This window comes from Talpa occidentalis, unplaced genomic scaffold (assembly GCF_014898055.3).
Source record: "Talpa occidentalis isolate TD23 unplaced genomic scaffold, MPIMG_talOcc4v2.1 talOcc4.3, whole genome shotgun sequence".
NCBI lineage: Eukaryota > Metazoa > Chordata > Mammalia > Eulipotyphla > Talpidae > Talpa > Talpa occidentalis.
In genome coordinates, this window is record NW_023603184.1 from 140,638,997 (window position 1) to 140,658,239 (window position 19,243).

A 19,243-nucleotide genomic window follows, 5' to 3' on the forward strand; every position below is an offset into this window, starting at 1 on the left:
GGGATGGTGCTCAAGATTCTTATAATACATAGAACAAGCCCCTCCCCAAGAAAGAATGAGCTAGTACCAAAAGTCAACAGTGCAGAGGTCAAGAAGCCCTGTTGCAAATCAACAGACTGTAGCATTTAAAATGGCAGCATTATTATTAATAATAAAGCAAGTTGTGGTCTATAAGTACTGGACACTTAGAACTAACTACAGTATCTGTATAACTGAAATTGAAAGATAGAATTATCTGAAAATTAATAATCATTCTTTAGTCATGCACATAACTGATGAGTGGGGAAAAGAGAAATCACATTCTATTACCAAAGGCTTCATTGTCAAGGTAGTTTTAAGTAAATGAATCCCACTGCCATCAACCTCACTATTCTCATCTCTTTCTCTCTAACACTGACAGTTACAAGGTTGCTTCCTCCATGCCTCCCTGGATTCTGTCTCGGATGCCTGAGTGCCCTTCTCTGTCTTGTTCTCCATTGCTGCCCTCCTCACTGCTTCTCTAATCTCTCCACTCCCCCGGCCTCCAGATCTCCTGGCTGATGCACACTCATTCGAGTATATTTTTGTCTGGTCCTCTCCACCCATGGTCTTTCGTCTGGGTATGATTCAGGCAAACTCCTCTGCCAAGGCTGAGAACCAGCTGCTTGCAGATATAGGTCATTGTCCTTAACTCTGCAGTAATCCAAGGGTGTCCTGAGGTGCTCTGTCCATCCTCAGCATATTGACCTCTCTTCACTCCTGGCTGTATTCCCAAAAAGACCATGCACTTAAAAAAAAAGTTATCTTAGGCCTCCCTGGTGGCACAAGGGGTTAAGCACAGCACTGCGAAGCTATCTGCAGCCTCTGCAGCATGAGTTTGATCCCTGGCTGGCCAGGGAGCTACCCACATAGCACAACAGACCTCTCCTGTCTTGCCTGCTGTTCCTCTCAGCAGTGTATTTCAGTAGATCTGCCTGTTCTGCTCCCTACTCTGTCTCTGGTGAATCCTCTCACCCTCCCTGCACCTCTGGTCTGTACCCCAGTTCTTATATGCATAAATACATAAATCTTTTTTAAAAAATTTATCTTTTTTCTCATTAAAAAATGTAATAATCTGTTTGTACAAATTTTGGGGAAAGATAAGATGAGATTGATTTGCTTGTAATCCCAGAACCAAGAGGCAGCCTCTGTCATATTTCTCCATTTCCCAGCAGTTTATTTCCCGGGGCACATTTGTACATAATCCCAACCCTGTTCTGCACATGTGTCTCCTTTCATAAGGATTGAAAGGAAGATGGAATGCCTTTCCCCATCTCCCTTCCCTTGGCCTCCCTGCAAACTCCTACATTCCCCTCAGTGCCATCACACGGAAGGACCTTCCTTTTAGACTATCTTTTTCTAATTTCAGTCATCCTGGATATCTTCAATGCAGTATCTGCATTCCTGTAGTACTGCACCCACGCTGACATTATGGTACCTATTTCAATGTGTGTGTGTGTGTGTGTGTGTGTGTGTTGTGTACACACATGCTCGTGCATTGTCTGCTTGCTCATTTTTCCCTGCAAACTGTGAGATCTCTGAGCAGAGGAAGTCGTGATTTTTTTCTCATGTATGCTGTTTGTTTGCTTGCATTTTAATCTTTGATGCAAAGCAGCAATTCCTGAATGGAAAGCAGAGTAAATGTTTATTGAACTGATGAATTTGCTTCCATCATTGAATCAGAGACAAGGTGTGCCCCTGGGTGAAACCATTCTGGAGGGAAGATTTTCAGCAAGCAAAAATAGGAGATGACTTGTTTTTGTTTTCTTTAAAAAAAATGGTTTTATTCCTTTTTATGCTTAACTGTACTGTCTATTCTTTGCTCCTGAGTGATGAAATAATTCAAACAGATCAAAATGACAGAGAACAGCCATAATGAGTATATACCTCTTCTATTTGTGTTGTGTATAAATAATAGGGAGGGTGGGTAGAGTTAAGGTAGCAGGAAAGTAGCTGTTTAGACATACAAGGAAAACCTACAGTCACTGCCTTACCCACCCCCAGATCGTGTTTTTATAAATGGACTTGGCTTTACTTGGGAGCAATACTGGATTGTGCTTAGGTCTTAAAGGTGTGCCAACAGCCACAGAAGGAACACTGTAGAGCTGGGAGAAATTAGGAGCTTTAACATCAAAACTTTCTTTGGCCAAAAAAATGATATGTTGTTTTTACAATACATGTTACCATTTATTATCTGGAGCATAAGAATGCTAAACAGTGATAGCAAAAAACAGCTAGTTCTATGCTAAAAATAATTGAAATATTTAATCTACCTAAATTATAATATTCTTGTATTTTTTAAAAAGCAAATGATAAAATGAAAAATGATAAGATATTAAGATACATGGAAAGTATCTCCTCCTTCAGAGGAGAAAACAAATGCTGAATCCTGACTACATAACAAGGCAATGTCCTCATATGAACCCATTATCATTAAGATAGGAAGTGTCTCCTACATCCTTCCTATCAGCTTCCATTGCATCTTATTATCATACAAACTCTGCAGTTATTATGTTAGAACTGCTTTCAATTGTGTGCTGACAATTTGTTGGCTCAGAGGGGACTCAGATTAAAAAAAAACAATGAGCCGTTTCAATTACATTTCAACAAAAAAAATGGGACACTGTTGTTTGTTTCTCCCTGTAAGCCAAACTCCAAGGGGCAACTTGAGGATGGAATTTGAACATGAACTAAAGCTGATTTAGCTGTTCTATTTGGCTAGGTCCTTTGATTCAATGCTAAGAGAAGGCTGCTCCTGGGTCAAGTTTGGTTCTAGAAATTTTGAGGAACACAGCTTTGGAGGCAGACCCCTTTGGTATGAGTAAGTTACTTCACTTATCTGAGTCTCAGCTTTTTCATTAAAATAAAAAATGAAGGGGCCTCTCCGGTGGCGCAGTGGTTGAGCGCGGGATTGCGAAGCTGCCCGCAGCCTTGCAGCGCCAGTTCGATCCCCGGCTGCTCCCCGGCCACCAGAGGAGGGTCCCACATGGCGCGCAGACCTCTCCTGCCGCCCGCTGCTCCCCTCAGCAGTGTACTTCCATCCTTCTGCCTGCTCTGCTCCCAGCTCTGGCTCTGGTGAATTCTCTCACCCTCCCGCACTTCTGACTGTACCCAGTGCTTGTATAAATAAATAAATAAATCTTAAAAAAAAAAAAAAAAAGTTGATATTAAAAAATATATATATATAAAAAAAAATAAAAATATGAGCCCATGCCTAATGTTTTGGGATTAAATGAGATATTACACTAAGCATTTAGTCCAATATCTGTACATTGCATAATTCCAATAAATGGTAGCAATTATGACAGTCCCACATTGTGTTCATCAGAGTATAGTTTTAAAATCCTTGGTATTCTCAGGGCACAGGAGAAAATTCCTCCACTCCTCTGGGTTATTCTCAGGATGGTTGTGTAAGCAAATATCAGACAGGAGAAAAGACCACAGTATATTATATTATGGAGAATTTACATGATTATAAATTTTATAGTAAATAGGACCAGCTGAGGTAAGGAATGGGATAGGTGTCAATGAAAGAGGACTGGGTCTCACGCGCATGGCAAAGAAGTGACTTCAAATTGTAACAGGGTGGTCCCCAGGAAAGGGGGAAGTTCCAGGCTTCCTGCCCCACCGCAAGGAGGGTGGAGCTGAGCAGGGAGAAGAAGAAGCTGGAGAAGAGACCGAGAAGGAGGCAGGATGCAGAGCCAGAAGGAGACCTGGAGGCGGCACATGGAGCAGAGAGATGTGAAGAAACTGCGCTTGCCTTTTGGTCGTGGACTGGGTGATGCAGATGTGGGTGAGAGACCCTTGGGGATGTGACAATGGCGGTTTTTGTCTTGATCTTGATCTTGCTCTTTTCCCTCCAGACTTGTTTGGTTGTTTCTGATCCTTTTCTGTGGGTCCCCGCTGGAAAATGCTTTAGACTTGTGGCAGGCTTTGGGGACTTGCTCTGGGCCAATCCCATTTGGGTGGACTTTTACCCATGAGGGGACGGGTAACTTTGGGTGCTTCATTTAGAAACTATATTCTTCGCCTTTCCTGGATTGTTTCCTAATTGTATTGAAGTTCCTTCCCATTAAAGTCTCATATGTTTTGTGTTGATGCGGCAGATGGCAGAACCCATTTAGAGCAGGCGGGTTTGCAGGGTCTGGGGTGCCCCTCTCCCTGCCCTGTAACAAAATGACAAACGCTGCCTCTGGATGTTTGCCCTGCCCTAAGATAGGTTTAGCAGATAAAAAGGTTATTTCTGGAGATGACCCTAAATCTGGATAGTCTTTGGTGTCTGTGGTGATGGTTTATCCTGAGGCCCTTGACCTTAGGACCACAAACCAAGGTGACACATACTGAAAAAGCTTTATCTGGATGTCTTGGGAAAAGCGTATCTGAACATTTTTGGGGAGATGGCGCCTACGGTATCCTGAGTCAGGTCTGACTCTTTACAGAATTCACTGGATCCCCTGGAGGAGCCAGAGGCTTGCTCACCGCAGACGTGGTTGGTCTCTCTCCTATGTGGGCTTAGGTTTCTAGAGAAAACAGAAGATTAGAGGATGTTGTGGAACCAAGTAATGGACTCCCCTATCAACAATATGCTTCCTTCGTGGTCTAGGTGGAATTTGGAGTCTAGGTGGAATTACTTACAATGAGTTCTAGATCTTCAACTTTAAGGTCTGTTCCCCACCCCCATGAATAAATTCCTTTGTTTTCTATTGAGTCTGATTGACTGAAGATTTTGATGGGGAATATTTGTTCTAAGGTTCTACCAGGACCACTCAAAATAGTAGTGATTAATTTTCATTTCTCTCTCACATAAAAGCTAGTAGGTTTTCTATGGCTGGCATGGTGGCTCCCTAGCATCAGGAACAGGGCTGCTTCTGCCTTGCTGGTCTGCTGTCTGTAAGATGAGGCTTTCATTTCGTGGCCCAAGAAGGCTGCTGCAGTTCCCACAACCCCAATCTATGGGATCAAAGAAGGAAAGTAATTGTAAATGAGGTCATAATTCTTCCCTTTATGGGCAAAGCTTAGAAGCGTCTCAAGTCATTTTTATTTGTATCCCATTGCTCTGAAATTAGTCACACAACTACATCGGCCAGGAAAGAATATTTGGGAATATCCTGATTTGGCACTGCCCTGTGTCCAGGTAAAAACTCCCAGAGTTCTGTTAGTACAGACAGAAGGGGACACATAGGGAGATACCAGGCAACCAGCACTCTGCTTTTTTTTTTTTTTTAAAGATTTGTTTATCTATGCATTACACTGGGGTGTAGGCCAGAGGTGCAGGGTAGGGGGGGTGGGGTGGTGAGAGGATTCACCAGAGAGAGTGGGGAGCAGAACAGGCAGATCTATTGAAATATACTGCAGGGGGGAGCAGCGGGCGAGTCAGGAGGGGTCTGCTAGGTCATGTGGGTTGCTCCCTGGCCGGCTGGGGATGGCTAGCGATAGCTTGCTAGCGCTGTCTTTAACCCCTGCCGCCAGGGAGGTCCAACCTGTTCTCTTCTGACACACTAGTTTTACCATCTTTTAAATGTCTTTTATCTCTTTATATTGATGTATCATAATTATTAACCAATATCTTTTTGGGGTGACTAAGATGTTTAGGCTTAATTTTTTTTTTATAAACATCCCGAGTTATAGATACTTGTGGGTGAGTCTTTGTCTTCATCAATAATATGATCCCTTCAATAAATTCCTAATTGAAGAACTGCTTAAGCAATTGTTAGACAATCCAAATTGCTCCCAGAAAAAATTCCCCCTCCCCACCCCGTCATGAGAGTGAAGTGTTCTTTCCTTATATCCTAGCTGGGTCAATTTGGCCGATGAATGTAGTATCTGATCTTAATTTGCATCTAAAAAATCACTAACAGGAAATCTTTAATTTCTGTAGTTATTGATTATACAACTTACCCTAATTTAGTTAAAACTTTTAAATGGTATAGGATATATGCAGATTCACATTGAAAGATCGTTTCCAGGCCTCCCTGGTGGCGCAAGGGGTTAAGCATAGCACTGTGAAGCTATCCGCAGCCTCTGCAGCATGAATTCATTCCCCACCGGCCAGGGAGCTACCCACATAGCACCGCAGACCTCTCCTGTGTCGCCCGCTGCTCCCCTAGGCAGTGTATTTCGGTAGATGTGACTGTTCTGCTCCACACTCTGTCTCTGGTGAATCCTCTCATTCCCCCACCTCTGGCCTGTACCCCAGTTCTTGTATGCATAAATAAATCTAAAAAAATAAAATAAAATCGGCCAATGTTATTGCATGCTGCACAGCCCAAACCATGCTCAGAAGGCTTCTCCTGACAGTTATTTCAGCTGTGTCTGCCCCTCCTCCTCTCTAACCAGAGGCTTCAACTTCAGCCAGGAGGCCGGAAAAGCTGCAGATTCAGACCTAGTAGTGTCTTTTACCATTATCCTTGCCACGCCCCCACAAACACACACACTCCCCCCCCCCCCCCCCCCTTTCCAAGGCTCAGTTCCTGCTCTCCCAGGAATGGCCTTGAAAGGGAATGATACACTGGATTCCTCTGGACAGGGATGCTGCTGCTTCACAGGACAGTAAGGGTCTTTTTTTTTTTTTTGCATTGGGATCTTTGATGGTCTGGTGAAACCTAGAGACATTTCAGAAAAATATATTTTTTTTTTTTAAATAGAGGCATGTTTTATTTATTTATTTGTTTGTTTGTTTGTTTTGTTTATACATGCACTGGGTACAGTCAGAAGCGCTGGAGGGTGAGAGAGTTCACCAGAGCCAGAGCGGGGAGCAGAGCAGGCAGAAGGACCGAGGTACACTGCTGAGGGGAGCAGCAGGCCGCAGGAGAGGTCTGCGCGCCATGTGGGACCCTCCTCTGGTGGCCGGGGAGCAGCTGGGGATCGAACCGGCGCCGCAGAGGCCGCGGGCAGCTTCGCAACCCAGCGCTCAACCGCTGCGCCACTGGGGAGGCCCCAGAAAAATATTTTTTAATGTATAGAATAGCATATATAAGATCACAAAAGAGGTCAATGATCTTAACATACAATTTTGAACATACTTTAAAAAGCAAATTGGTGGTAAAGAAATATATGTACCTTTTCATTTTTTAGATAATAGGACCTCGCAATGGATTTAATAGCTACTGTCATTTCAAAGTGATGAGGGTAAATGCTGTCTCATGGTCTCTATAACTTTAATTTGATAAGAAAATATCTGTGATTTCTGCAAAGTTACAGGCACTGCTAAGCCTGATTGGGCTTTTATCTATATTTATATTTGAAAGGCAGCGTCAATGACAGGCCTTGGTGAAATCGCAGCTCTGGGATCTTGGGTAAATCCTTTCATGTAAAATGGAGTTTATTGGTTTGCTAGGCATGCTATAACAAAGAGCCACAGATTGAGGGGGCTTAAACAACAGAAATTAATTTTCTTGCAGTTCTGGAGAGCAGAGATTCAAGATCAAGACCTCCTTCTCTGGAGGTCTCTCCACTTTGCTGGTAGGTGGCTGCCTTCATTCTGTGTCCTCGCTCTGTGTGGACATCCCTGGCATGTGGGCACGCACACATGTGCATGTGTGTGTGTGAGTGAATATGTGAGTGGGTGTGCGTGCATGTGTATGTGTGTGTGAGAGTGAGTGCATATGTGAGTGGGGGTGTGTGCACATGTATGCAAATGTGAGTATGTGTGCATGTGTATGTGTGTAAATGCATGCGAGTGATTGAGTGTGTGTATTGTGAGAGTGAGTGTGTGCATGTGTGTGGGTGTGAGTGTCCTAATTACCTTTTCCTCCCAGGACACTAGTAATTTTGGATCAGGGCCCACCCTAATGACCTCACCCTACCCTAATTACCTCTTTAAAGGCCTTATCTCAAAGGAGTCATGCTTTGAGGGTTAGGACATGGACACAGGAGTGGGGGCGGGGCACAATGTTGCCCATGATCCTGGGGATCCTCTGTTCGCTCCTCTGGCTCTTGGCATGGTTGAGAGGCTGTGCCTTAGGAAAACTGTAAAAGCCTAAGTTGTACAATTGTAAAGATCTAAGTATTAGGAACTGAGAATAGGCCTCTTATTGGTGAAGTAACCCTACTTTTCCTCTGTGACCCAAGGGCTTGATGAGTAACACTTTGTGCTCCATCACACCTAACTAATGTGAAGGCGGATTGGCTGTCAGCATCCCCAGTGTAGACTGAAAGGGAACCCCAGCAGGTGCATCCTGCCCAACAATTATCCATCCCCCTGCCTGCTTCATTTAGACACAGCATTTCCTTCCAGGTCATTCATTATCTCAGAAATCAGGATTTAAGTGTTTGCCACTAAATGCCAGCCCAAAGACTTTTGTTGCCATTTATTCAGCAGGGGTTACAAGAGAGACCGCACTGGTTTGAGAAATTGAAGTGTGTTATTAGCTAACACAGCAAGGCAGGAAGTGGTGGCTGAAAAACTCCAGGAGAGATAAGCACACAGATCAGATGCTGGGAGGAGCTGAGCTCGCCACTCAGCGCAGGTCACCTTCCCCTCCTGCCCAAGTTGCAGAGATGAGACAGGGTTGAGGAAGGTTGGGGGAGAGGGCTGATGAGCCCTTGTTTCTGTGCAAGCCCGATGCATCGTTATTAACAACTCCCACAGACAACGCTCAGTGAAGATTTGACCTAATTGACAAGCAGGTGGAGAGTCTGTTCTGCTTTCCGTTCTAGCCAGACGATCACTGTGTGTGTGTGTGTGTGTGTGTGTGTCTCTGTGTGTGTGTGTGTGTGTGTGTGTGTGTGTAGGGAGTGGGAGGAAGGTCATGGTAGGGAGCAGGAGGAAGGTCATGCTGTGTGTGGTGGAACAGAAACCAGAGATTGAGAACTAGAAAAAACCAAGAACAGAGCTGACAGTGTTATAGAGCAACCCCGATATTAAACGGGTTCCTGGCTGTGGGTCCTCACCCGCGCGCTTTAAAGGGACTTATGAATACTCTACTACAGACACACACAAAAGGGTTAATAAAAGGTTTATTTACAAGAGGAAAGGAAATAAGGAAAATGTACAACTCAGGGGAAAAATAGGGAAATAAAGTCTTTAATGCGTCCTACCCGATCCGACGACCTGGAAACCCAAAGTCACTCCCAGAGCTGGCCGGAGGCTCCGCGCTGGCCGAGCGCCCCAAAATGGAGAGAGCCCCAAAGCCCACGTGTCTGCCTTTTGTATCCACCTGGCTGCTTAACCCCACCCTCAGGTCCCAGCCACCTTCCCTTTGGTGGTGATGGGATTTGGAGTTCCCAGTGTCTTTGGCTTTGACCTGGGGTGGGGGTGGAGTCCACAAAGCCTGTATGGAATTAGCTTTGGGACCGCCTTTTCCCCCTAACAACAGGATTGGGTGACTTGGTTCACAATGGGCTTGAAAACATGGCATTCGCTCGTTCCCAGGGGCCATGAAGGGGCTCGTTGATTCCTTTTGATGTCCTTTTTGGAGTCAGTGGGTTTGGAGTGCAGAGTCCTGGGGTTCACTCTGGGAAAGGTTTCACCAGCGCTCCCCTTTCAGCAGTGCAGGACGAGTTTCCCAGGTGAGTTTCTCCAGGAGACAGAGATGATTTATTTAAAAGAGCAGGTTTATTAGAAAAAGGGACAGAAAATGAAGACACTCGCATAGACACAAGCAGGCAGAAAGAGCTGCCCCAAAGGGACAGGTTTGCTGAGAGAGGCCTGCACGGCTGCAGGCGGGCGGCCTTGAGGAGAGCGGCCTCCGCTGAGGGAGGTCAGTGAAGAGAAGTCCCAGCATGGCGCAGGTCACTGGCAGGCAGGAGGCTGCTGCCCTGCAGAGAAGAGAGTTGGTGAAAAGTGGCACCTGCATAGTCACAGGTGGGCAAAGGATGACTGCCCCTTTGTGGGGGCAGCATTACGTTGGGTTTTTTTTTTTTTAACTTCTTAAAAAGTAATTTTATTGAAATTCAGGGTTAATATTTTTTAGCTCAGTATAGAATTTTATATTTTTATTTATTTATTTATTTTAAATAGAGGCATTTTTTTATTTATTTAGTTTGTTTGTTTGTTTTGTTTATACATGCACTGGGTACAGTCAGAAGCGCGGGAGGGTGAGAGAATTCACCAGAGCCAGAGTGGGGAGCAGAGCAGGCAGAAGGACCGAAGTACACTGCTGAGGGGAGCAGCGGGCGGCAGGAGAGGTCTGCGCGCATGTGGGACCCTCCTCCGGTGGCTGGGGAGCAGCCGGGGATCGAACCGGCGCTGCAGCCGCGGGCAGCTTCGCAACCCAGCGCTCAACCACTGCGCCACCGGGGAGGCCCTCAGTATAGAATTTTAAATAGAAGAGGGGAAGCAGGAAAAACAGCATTTTGTCTTGATAAGAAGCAGTATCGCTTCTAAAGTACTCCTTATTTATTAAATATATGTTCATTATCTGTTTAATAAGATTCTTAATATAACCATTCTTGGTTTTTTCCTGTCTTCTTTTTTTAATTATTATTATTTTTTTAAATTTTATGTAATTTTTACATCATTTTTGTACAATGTATGCATTTTCATCTTGGTTATAGTCCCCATACAATTCCCACCCCCCTTGTTTTGACCTTTCTCCCTCCTCCCCCCAACCCCAGTGTGTCTCTGGTTAATCAAAAAAGATAGGGCCTCCCCGGTGGCGCAGCGGTTGAGCGCCGGGTTGCGAAGCTGCCCGCAGCCTCTGCAGCGCCGGTTCAATTCCAGGCTGCTCCCCGGCCACCGGAGGAGGAGGGTCCCACATGGCGCGCAGACCTCTCCTGCCGCCCGCTGCTCCCCTCAGCAGTGTACTTCAGTCCTTCTGCCTGCTCTGCTCCCCGCTCTGGCTCTGGTGAATTCGCTCACCCTCCCGCGCTTCTGACTGTGCCCAGTGCTTGTATAAATAAATAAAAATAAATCTTTAAAAAAAAAAATTAAAAAAAAAAAAAAAAAAAAGATAAGCTCATGCCATTTGCAGCAACATGGATGGAGCTGGAAGGGCTCATGCTCAGCGAAATGAGCCAGAAAGAAAAAGAAAAATACCAGATGGTCTCACTCATAGCAGGAATTTAGAAAACCTAAATAAAGGGACCAGGAAAAAGACTAATTATAATAAAGTAAAAATCAAAATCAACAAGCATTAGGTTTTATTGTCTTCTTTATGTAGGAGGGCTCGTCTTTGTGGATGGATGGTTTGTACCTTAATCCCCATATCTTCACTTTCAAGTCTGTGCTCCTGACCCTCCCTATGGCATCTGATAGTTTCTATAGCTGGATTAATGGCTGTCTTAATCCCTTCTATCCCCACCTCCTTGTGTGAGTCTTGTGATGCCCCCTTTTCAATTTTTTTATTCTTATCCTCCATCACTTTTGCAACTTTGCCTTCCTTCACTGCCTCAGGCCTCTCAGCTCTGTGTCGCCAAGATGGATGAATGAAGTGCTTGGTCCCAAGAGTCAGAGAATAGAAGAAAGACAAACCCTCACACAGACGCAGTACTAATGTTTATGTCATCAACCCAGTGATAGCTGTTGCTGAAAATACCGCCGTCTGATTTCAAGACATGCTGATCTGCTATGGGGGAACATTGCTATTTCAGCAGTCCATTTATTCAGGAAAAAACTCTCTAAGATGGCAGCTTCACACATGTCTGGTAGACTTGCTTCCCACATGCTTCAATTTTGAGAATCAGTGCTGATAATAATGGGGATTTTGTTCAGTGCTATCATGTTAATATTTCCTAACTTAGTTAACGTACATGGCCTATATCATGTAACATGCTGCATGTTACATGGTCCAAACTATTGGGAGCCATGCTACTCATGTCGTCTGACAAAAGTCCGGGCTTGGGGCGGATTTCTGAAAAATCAGGAATCTCGTTAGCTGACTCCAAGATTCTCCTCATTTGTTTATGGCTAGTTTCTACCATTGCTAAAAATACGCATTTAAAAGTAAAACTGCAAATACTGATCAATTACTGAATAACCAATTTGATGGCAAATGGCACTGCATGATACAAATATTACATTTTTTATAAAATTAGTCCTTCTCTGCCAAAAGGCAGTCAACATTTGGCCTTACATTAACAAGTGAAAAAACTTCTGGGAACAAAAGGCTGTAAACATCCCTTGGCCAAGTCTTTAATATGGAGATGTGGTCCTTTGAGGCAAGAGCTAATTGGAGAAGGAAATTCCATTACTTTAAAGATAGTTGGGTGGCAGACGTGATCCATGCTCCAAGTGTAAGAAAATTCCTGATGAGCCAGGAGGGGCCATAGCTAACTCCTGCTAAATTCTTCCTGTTTGTTTAGGGCTGATTCCCCTGAAGATGACAATTGGTATGGTAGCTGTTAGAGTATGCATTCAAGAATAAGTCAACAGCAATTTTATGACTGGTAGAGCTAAAACAATATAGATAATAATTTCTAAATAAAAGCCTTCTGTTTTTTACTTTAATCAATTAGTTATATGTTGGTCTAAACTTTGTAGGTTAGTTAGAAAAAATTCCTTTGTCTCCCTTCCCCCAGGTAACTTCCTGCCCTTTGTTTCCCTCAGCCCATAGTTAATCGTTCACCATGGCAAACTTAGAAATGTTAATTGTAGACACATACACTTTTTGCTAGTAATACAATAACTGTTGGATTGTTTAAAGTAAATAACTATTTTGAAAATATTTGTTTAGCAACTGTGCCTTCTTTAAGACAAAGAATAATAAATGTTACACCTCTGCCGGAAGGCAAACAGACCCTTGGTGGCTCCTGAAAAAGGACATGTGATGATTGTTATCTTCCTACCTTATGCTTGTGTACTCACGATTTGCTGAGTATAAATAAAGGGCTGCTGAGACCCTCAGGAGGATGATGTCAGCACCCTGATCAAGTGTCTGTGTCTCCTCATTCCCTCTCCCCCTTCCCTTACCATTTTCTCTACAATTGCGCCGACGCCTTCCCATCCTTCAGGAACCCCTGACACCCAGACTGCTGCGGCTGGCTCGCAACACCAAACCTTGACAGTAGGTGAGAAGTATCTAGGTATTTTGGCCAATATGCTGAATTTGTAAGACATGCCTATCTGTCTGCCTGCAGTCTTTCTATCACAAAAACAGAGAGCACTTTCATCTCCTGAAAACAGTGCTCTGAAAGTATTCATCATTTTAGACGTTTACTTATTCAACTATTATTCCTCAATTAAAGTAATTTTGGGTTGTGTCCAAAAATATGAGGAGGTCAAGAACCAATGACACCTGTGTTAACATGTTCCAGAAATTATTGCCAATAAATAATTTAACTATTTGCTTCAGGAGTTTCTTACAAACTACCCAAGAAACCAGTGTGCTCATGTGGGCGAACAGCTCACCTAACAGGAATTGGATCACCTGTGAAAATAACTGGTCTGTTAGATAGATATTCACTGAAATCCTTAACGAGATGTGCCCCCAATCCTAAACTATGTCATAAACTGTGCCTGATATCAATTGTATAGAAACATCAGCCCCACCCCCCAATCCTATAAGTAGCCCTCTCTGAACCCCTCCTTCTGAGGCACTGAGGGTTCCTGTCAAGATAGTAGTTTTCTTTGCCATAATAAATGTAATAAAATTAACTTTTGGAAAACTGACAGTCAACAGAAGGTAGAAAACAGTTAATATTTATTGAGGTGTGGTTTTGCAACAGGGTGGTCCCCAGGAAAGGGGGAGGTTCCCTGCCCCACCCAAGGGAGGGTGGAGCTGAGCAGCAAAAGAAGAAGCTGCCGGAAGAGACTGAGGAAGGAAGCAGGATGGAGCCAGGAGACCTGGAAGAGGCGCATGGAGCCTAGAGACACGTGAAGAAACTGCGCTTGTCTTTTGGTCGTGGACTGGGTGACACAGATGTGGGTGAGACCCGTGGGGAGGTGACCATGGCAGCTTTTATCTTGATGTTGATTTTGCTCTTTTCCTTCCGGGCTTGTCCGGTTGTTTGTGACCCTTCTCTGTGGGTCCCCACTGGAAGATGCTTTAGACTTGTGGCAGGCTTTGGGGCCTTGCTCTGGGCCAATCCCATATGGATGGACTTTTACCCACGAGGGGATGGGTAACTTTGGGTGCTTCATTTAGAAACTAGACTCTTTGCCTTACCTGTATTGTTTCCTAGTTTTATTAAAGGTCCTTCCCATTAAAGTCTCCTATGTTTTGTGTTGATGCGGCGGATGGCAGAACCCATTTAGAATAGGCAGGTTTGCGGGGCTTGGGCTGCCCCTCTCCCTGTCCTATAACAGATTGCTCCACCCTCCCTTGGGTGGGGCAGGGAACCTCCCCCTTTCCTGGGGACCACCCTGTTGCAGTTTCTCTTCAGTGTGAAACTGGTATGTGTTACTTCCCACTTCGGCTAATTTGTATAGAAGACATATAAGTCAGTGCTAAATTATGCTGTGGCTTGGGCTAAGAATGCGGAAAGTCTTATATATTGCTATTTATTCTGAATGCTGAGATAAATAGTGAAGACAGTGGACACTTTTATTGTCAAAGGGTGAAAAAATGACAAGACGTGAAGGCCTTATGCAGACTACTCCTTCTCAGTCTCCATAGATATTTCCATGTACTTCTACAAATAGTGTTCACAGAGTGGGTTTGGAAAATTCTTCCTTTCCCTCTTCCCCTTACGAACTGTGCTCACCTCTTGAAGTAAGCTTCTCTGGCCACTTCTCGACCAGCTAATTCTTTGCCTAAGTCCAGTGTTATGGGTTCTGTTAAGTCCAGTGAATTGTGTTCTCCCAAGAAAAAATGTTGACATCCTAACCTGCAGTACCACAGAATTTGACCTTCTTTGGAAATAGAATCTTTGTAGTTATAACGAGGTCTTCAGGGTTGGGCCCTAATCTAATATGACAGGTGTCCCTACAAAAAGGGAAATTTGAACAGAAACACAGAAAAAATGTGAAGACACATATAGGGAAGACAGCAAAGGGACAGGAATGATGCATCTACAAGGCAAGGATGACCAATAGACACCGGGTTCCAGAAGAGACAAAGGAGGATTCTCCCCTAGAATGGAAATGTCAGAGAATAGGTGGTCCTGTCACATCTTAATATGACCTCCAGAACTGCAAAGCAACACAATTCTGTTGTTTTAAACCTCCCAGCTTGCGGTACTGTGTTGAGGCAAGCTTTGGAAACAAATACACCCAAGTCAACATTTTAAAGGGAAGAATGACTCCATAAAACACGTCATTATTTTCACTCATTATGTACGCCACTCATTTTAAACTGTTACGTAGTGTGGTTAGAGGCAATGTCAGTGGATAAAAGGAATCCTGAGTTTCAGGTTACCTGAATGTTTTCCATTAATTCTCATAATTCTCATGAATCACATTAATTCTCATTGAAATAATTTCACTTCATAGCTTTTTGAAATAAACTGTCTTTTCCCGAAACATGACATGGATGTGTAACTTAGACACATGAATCTACACTGGGCTGGATGCTTTACATCTTGCCTTAAATCCTTGCTGCAGTCAACAAAAAGCCTTTCCCAAAGACAGGGAAATAAATTTAAAAATGCTAAGTTAACTTGCCCAAGGCCACATAGCTGGTAAATGATGAAGTCAGCCATGTAAGCTAACTTTCATCTTGGAACAAAGTCTGCTTTTCAACTCTATAATTGCATTATTCTAGAAACTGACTACAAGGATCAACTTACAGCGAGGGATCATCACAAGATCAACGCCCCAGGTCATGAAGGAGAAGAGCTACTTTGGAAAAATAAGATGTCAGTGGCCAAGATCGTTTCTCTAACCTTTCAAAAAAAAAAAAAAAAATAGTGTGCATATATATGTATTTAACCCAGAAAATTTTAGATTAAAATCTGCTGGGTATCAGACCCTGTCTCCTAGGTACTTTCATAGATAGTAATTTTCAATCCTCATACAAACAAAAAATCTGTTACCATGTTTTAAGACTGTAAAGGGTTCCTATTAAAACCACACACATTAAACCTTACTGACAAGCAGGGATAATTTAGAATTCTCCACCCTTCCCTTACTCACTGAATTAGATGGATTTGATAAAATATTTTAAGTGCTTCCCGATGGGCTTCCTTCTGTAACCTTCTTAAGTCAGTCTCGGTGTCATTGTCAAACTTTGATGTTGAAAAAGATTATACAAGACAGTGCTGTGCACACCAGACTTTGTGAGTCATTTGAGAGATTTTTCAAAGATAACTTTAATTGCACATCACTTTTGCCTTTGTGCCTGGTCTGATGTGCAATTTCATGAAAGCAGTTACTGTGATTCAGTTCAAATTTTGCCCTGTGTTTCTAGTATCTGGTATATAAGGGCAACGTGGCCACAGAAAGGGGTAGACTGGAGTATATAAAGGTTAATTTGAGGAACTCAGAAGGGAATTAGTGCTCTCCGGGAACTGGTGTGGACACATTGGAAAAAGCCCTCATACATAAAATCCCCCAGGTTCTAAGTTATTTGCTCTGGAGACTGATCGAATGATCTGTAGATCAGAATTTTTGGAAAGTGTTGAAAGAAGTTATTGTAACATCCTTAAAACAAAAGGTGAGATGTGGGCTGGATGATTATGAGCTGAATCCATAATGTGTGCCCAGACCCCACTAAATGGTCAATATTATTTTAGAAAAGAAGACACTATTTGAAAGCATCCATTCCTACTTTTTTTAAAACTAAATTTAAACAACTAGTTAAGTTGAAATATAGTCATACTTACTAGATTTTTATTTATTTTCCTTTGTATTGATTGATTTTCCATTGATTTATAAAATTATAGATATTTCAGGGGTACCACTTTACCTCTATGTGACTATAAGACTCACTTCAACCACTATTCAAGTTCTAGGGTGAACCCACTATTATGCTGACACCCTTCCCTTTCCGCCACCTCCCCTTCCCCTCTGGTAACCACTATATATATTTTTTTTTAAAGATTTGTTTATTTATTTATACTAGCACTGGGTACAGTCAGAAGCGCGGGAGGGTGAGAGAATTCACCAGAGCCAGAGCGGGGAGCAGAGCGGGCAGAGGGACCGAAGTACACTGCTGAGGGGAGCAGTGGGCGGCAGGAGAGGTCTGCGCGCCATGTGGGCCCCTCACCCTGTGGCTGGGGAGCAGCCGGGGATCGAACAGGCGCTGTAGAAGCCGCGGGCAGCCTCGCAACCCAGCGCTCAACCGCTGTGCCACCGGGGAGGCCCACCACTATATATTTTTCACAAAATCTAAGAGTTGTTTTTGTTGTGATTGGTTAATTCATTGACTTTGGTTATTTATATTCCATATATGAGAGAAACCACCTAATAATTTTTTTCAATTCTGACTTGTTTTACTCAGCATAACCACTTCAAGTTTCATCCATGTTTTTGCAAAGGGATAGATTTCATCTTTTTAATAGCAGAGTAGTATTCCACTGAATGCATATAACACAGCTTCTTTATCCAGTCATTTATGGGTGGGAACTGAGGTTTTGCCCATGTCTTAGCTATTGGGGACAGTGCTACTATGAACAAGGGGTGTATAAATTTTTGAAGTAGAGTTCTCATATTCTTTGGATAAATACCTAGGAGAGATATCCCTGGGTGATATGTATTTCCATTTTTACATTTTCAAGGATCTCCATACCATTTTCCATAGGGGCTGAACCAATTTACAACCCCATCAAGGGAGAATGAGAGTTCCTTTTTCCAATGCATACTAGGTTCCAGCATTTTTGAGATAGGCCATTCTGACATGAATAGGTGATATCTCATTGTGGTTTGATTTGCATTTTTCTAAAAAAAAAAAAAAAAGTAACTTTGAACATTTTTTCATGTATCTTTTAGTCACCTATGCATCTTCTTTAAAGAGGGATCCATACAAACCTATTTTTTGAGTGGGTTGGTTGGTTGTTTGTATGACTTTTTACATACTTTGGATATTGAGCCATAAAGCCCTTGCTGCCATTCTGACCTTTATTTTGAAAGTACTTAATAGGGTTTTATTTGAAGTTACACACAGCATTAATTTGTATCATTGGCAGATAGGGTGAGTGTGGAAAAAGTAGCTGATGTTGGGGACAATAGAATTAAAATCAGAAAAGAACTCAGTAAACTAGAAATACAAGTTAAGTTAAACAACATAAAATATATAACTAACAAGTATAAATTCTGCTCTAGGATTCCTGGACCAAATACACAAGTAAAGGAAGATGAAAGAATGAAAAAGATTCACGGTCTCTAGTTGGCTGAATCATCAGCAGGAAGTACGCAGAAGATAACACAGGCTTGCGCTGCCTTCATGATAACCAAGAACATTGGAGATAATCATCTGATTTATCTAACTTTGCTCAGGTTACCCCTTGACCAATGATGCAATTTAGGGCAACAAAAATCTAGTAGAAACATCTGTAAACTGAAACAGACCCAGAGGCCAGCATCAAAAGGTGAAGTCATGTCACATGATGACTCAACTGGAAACGTTTCATGTGGATGAGAGGAGACTTAGAAGAGATATGACAGCTGCCTTTGAATATTTGTATGGATGTCAACAATAAATAGTCACTTTCTTTTTCATAGCCCCATCAGGACAGTCTCTAGGGAAGCAGATTCTGTTTCAAAATAAAAAGAGCTTTCTAGAGCTGCCAAAAATGGAATAGGCTGTTCCCTGGCCCTAAAGATGTCAAACAAGGATGAATAGTTAGGGAAATCTGACCATTACTCAACATTTCCTATTTAATGTCCTTCCCTACTGGAGGGTAAATGTTTTTCAGGCTTTTCTACCCTCCTACCATTAGGATTGCCTGCCTGATGGGGCACCTGCAGTTGTTACATTGTTGTGTTGTTTACTTCTGTGGGCCATGGGAGGAGTATAGACAGAGTCAGAAAGAGAAGCAGAAGCAAGAGAGAGGAGAGAGAAGGGTAGAAAGATTCCAGAGAATCCCAGAGAGAAGACTTGCCAGGGGCTTGGCCTCCTGGCCCCCCCAGCTCCTGCACCCCTGCCTGCCTTGTACCTGGTTGCTGCAATGCATGTAAAGTTCAATAAAAGCCTAAAAAAGCCACCGAGGGCTCCAAGACTCTCCTTTATCTGTCTGCCTGATCATAGATAGCCTGCTCAGTGCCCGTCCTGCCCATACACCTACTTTCTGCCTTTCCAATGATACCTCAATATTATACTAGGGTCAGCAGACAACCCAGTTCTGACCTTAGAGGATCTTGAACCTTGGAAAAATTTACTGTTGGAGCATTTGGGTGAGATTTTTATTTCTTGATAAGGGGCAGATGTAGATGGTGGCTACCTCCTCATCCCTTTATTCTGCCATGAAT

At 43.2% G+C, this 19,243-nt stretch overlaps 1 long non-coding RNA gene across 2 annotated transcripts; it reads left to right on the top strand.

Annotated features, from left to right (window-relative positions):
- The first annotated feature begins 6,510 nt into the window (after positions 1-6,510).
- On the top strand, positions 6,511-18,971 carry LOC119254856 (uncharacterized). 2 transcript variants are annotated; one of them, XR_005127382.2, is made up of 3 exons: positions 6,511-6,567; positions 7,419-7,479; positions 18,098-18,971. It is a non-coding gene; the product is annotated as an uncharacterized LOC119254856 (long non-coding RNA). The 2 variants fall into 2 exon arrangements; XR_005127383.2 differs by lacking the exon at positions 18,098-18,971 and adding an exon at positions 11,354-11,966.
- Positions 18,972-19,243: the final 272 nt, after the last annotated feature.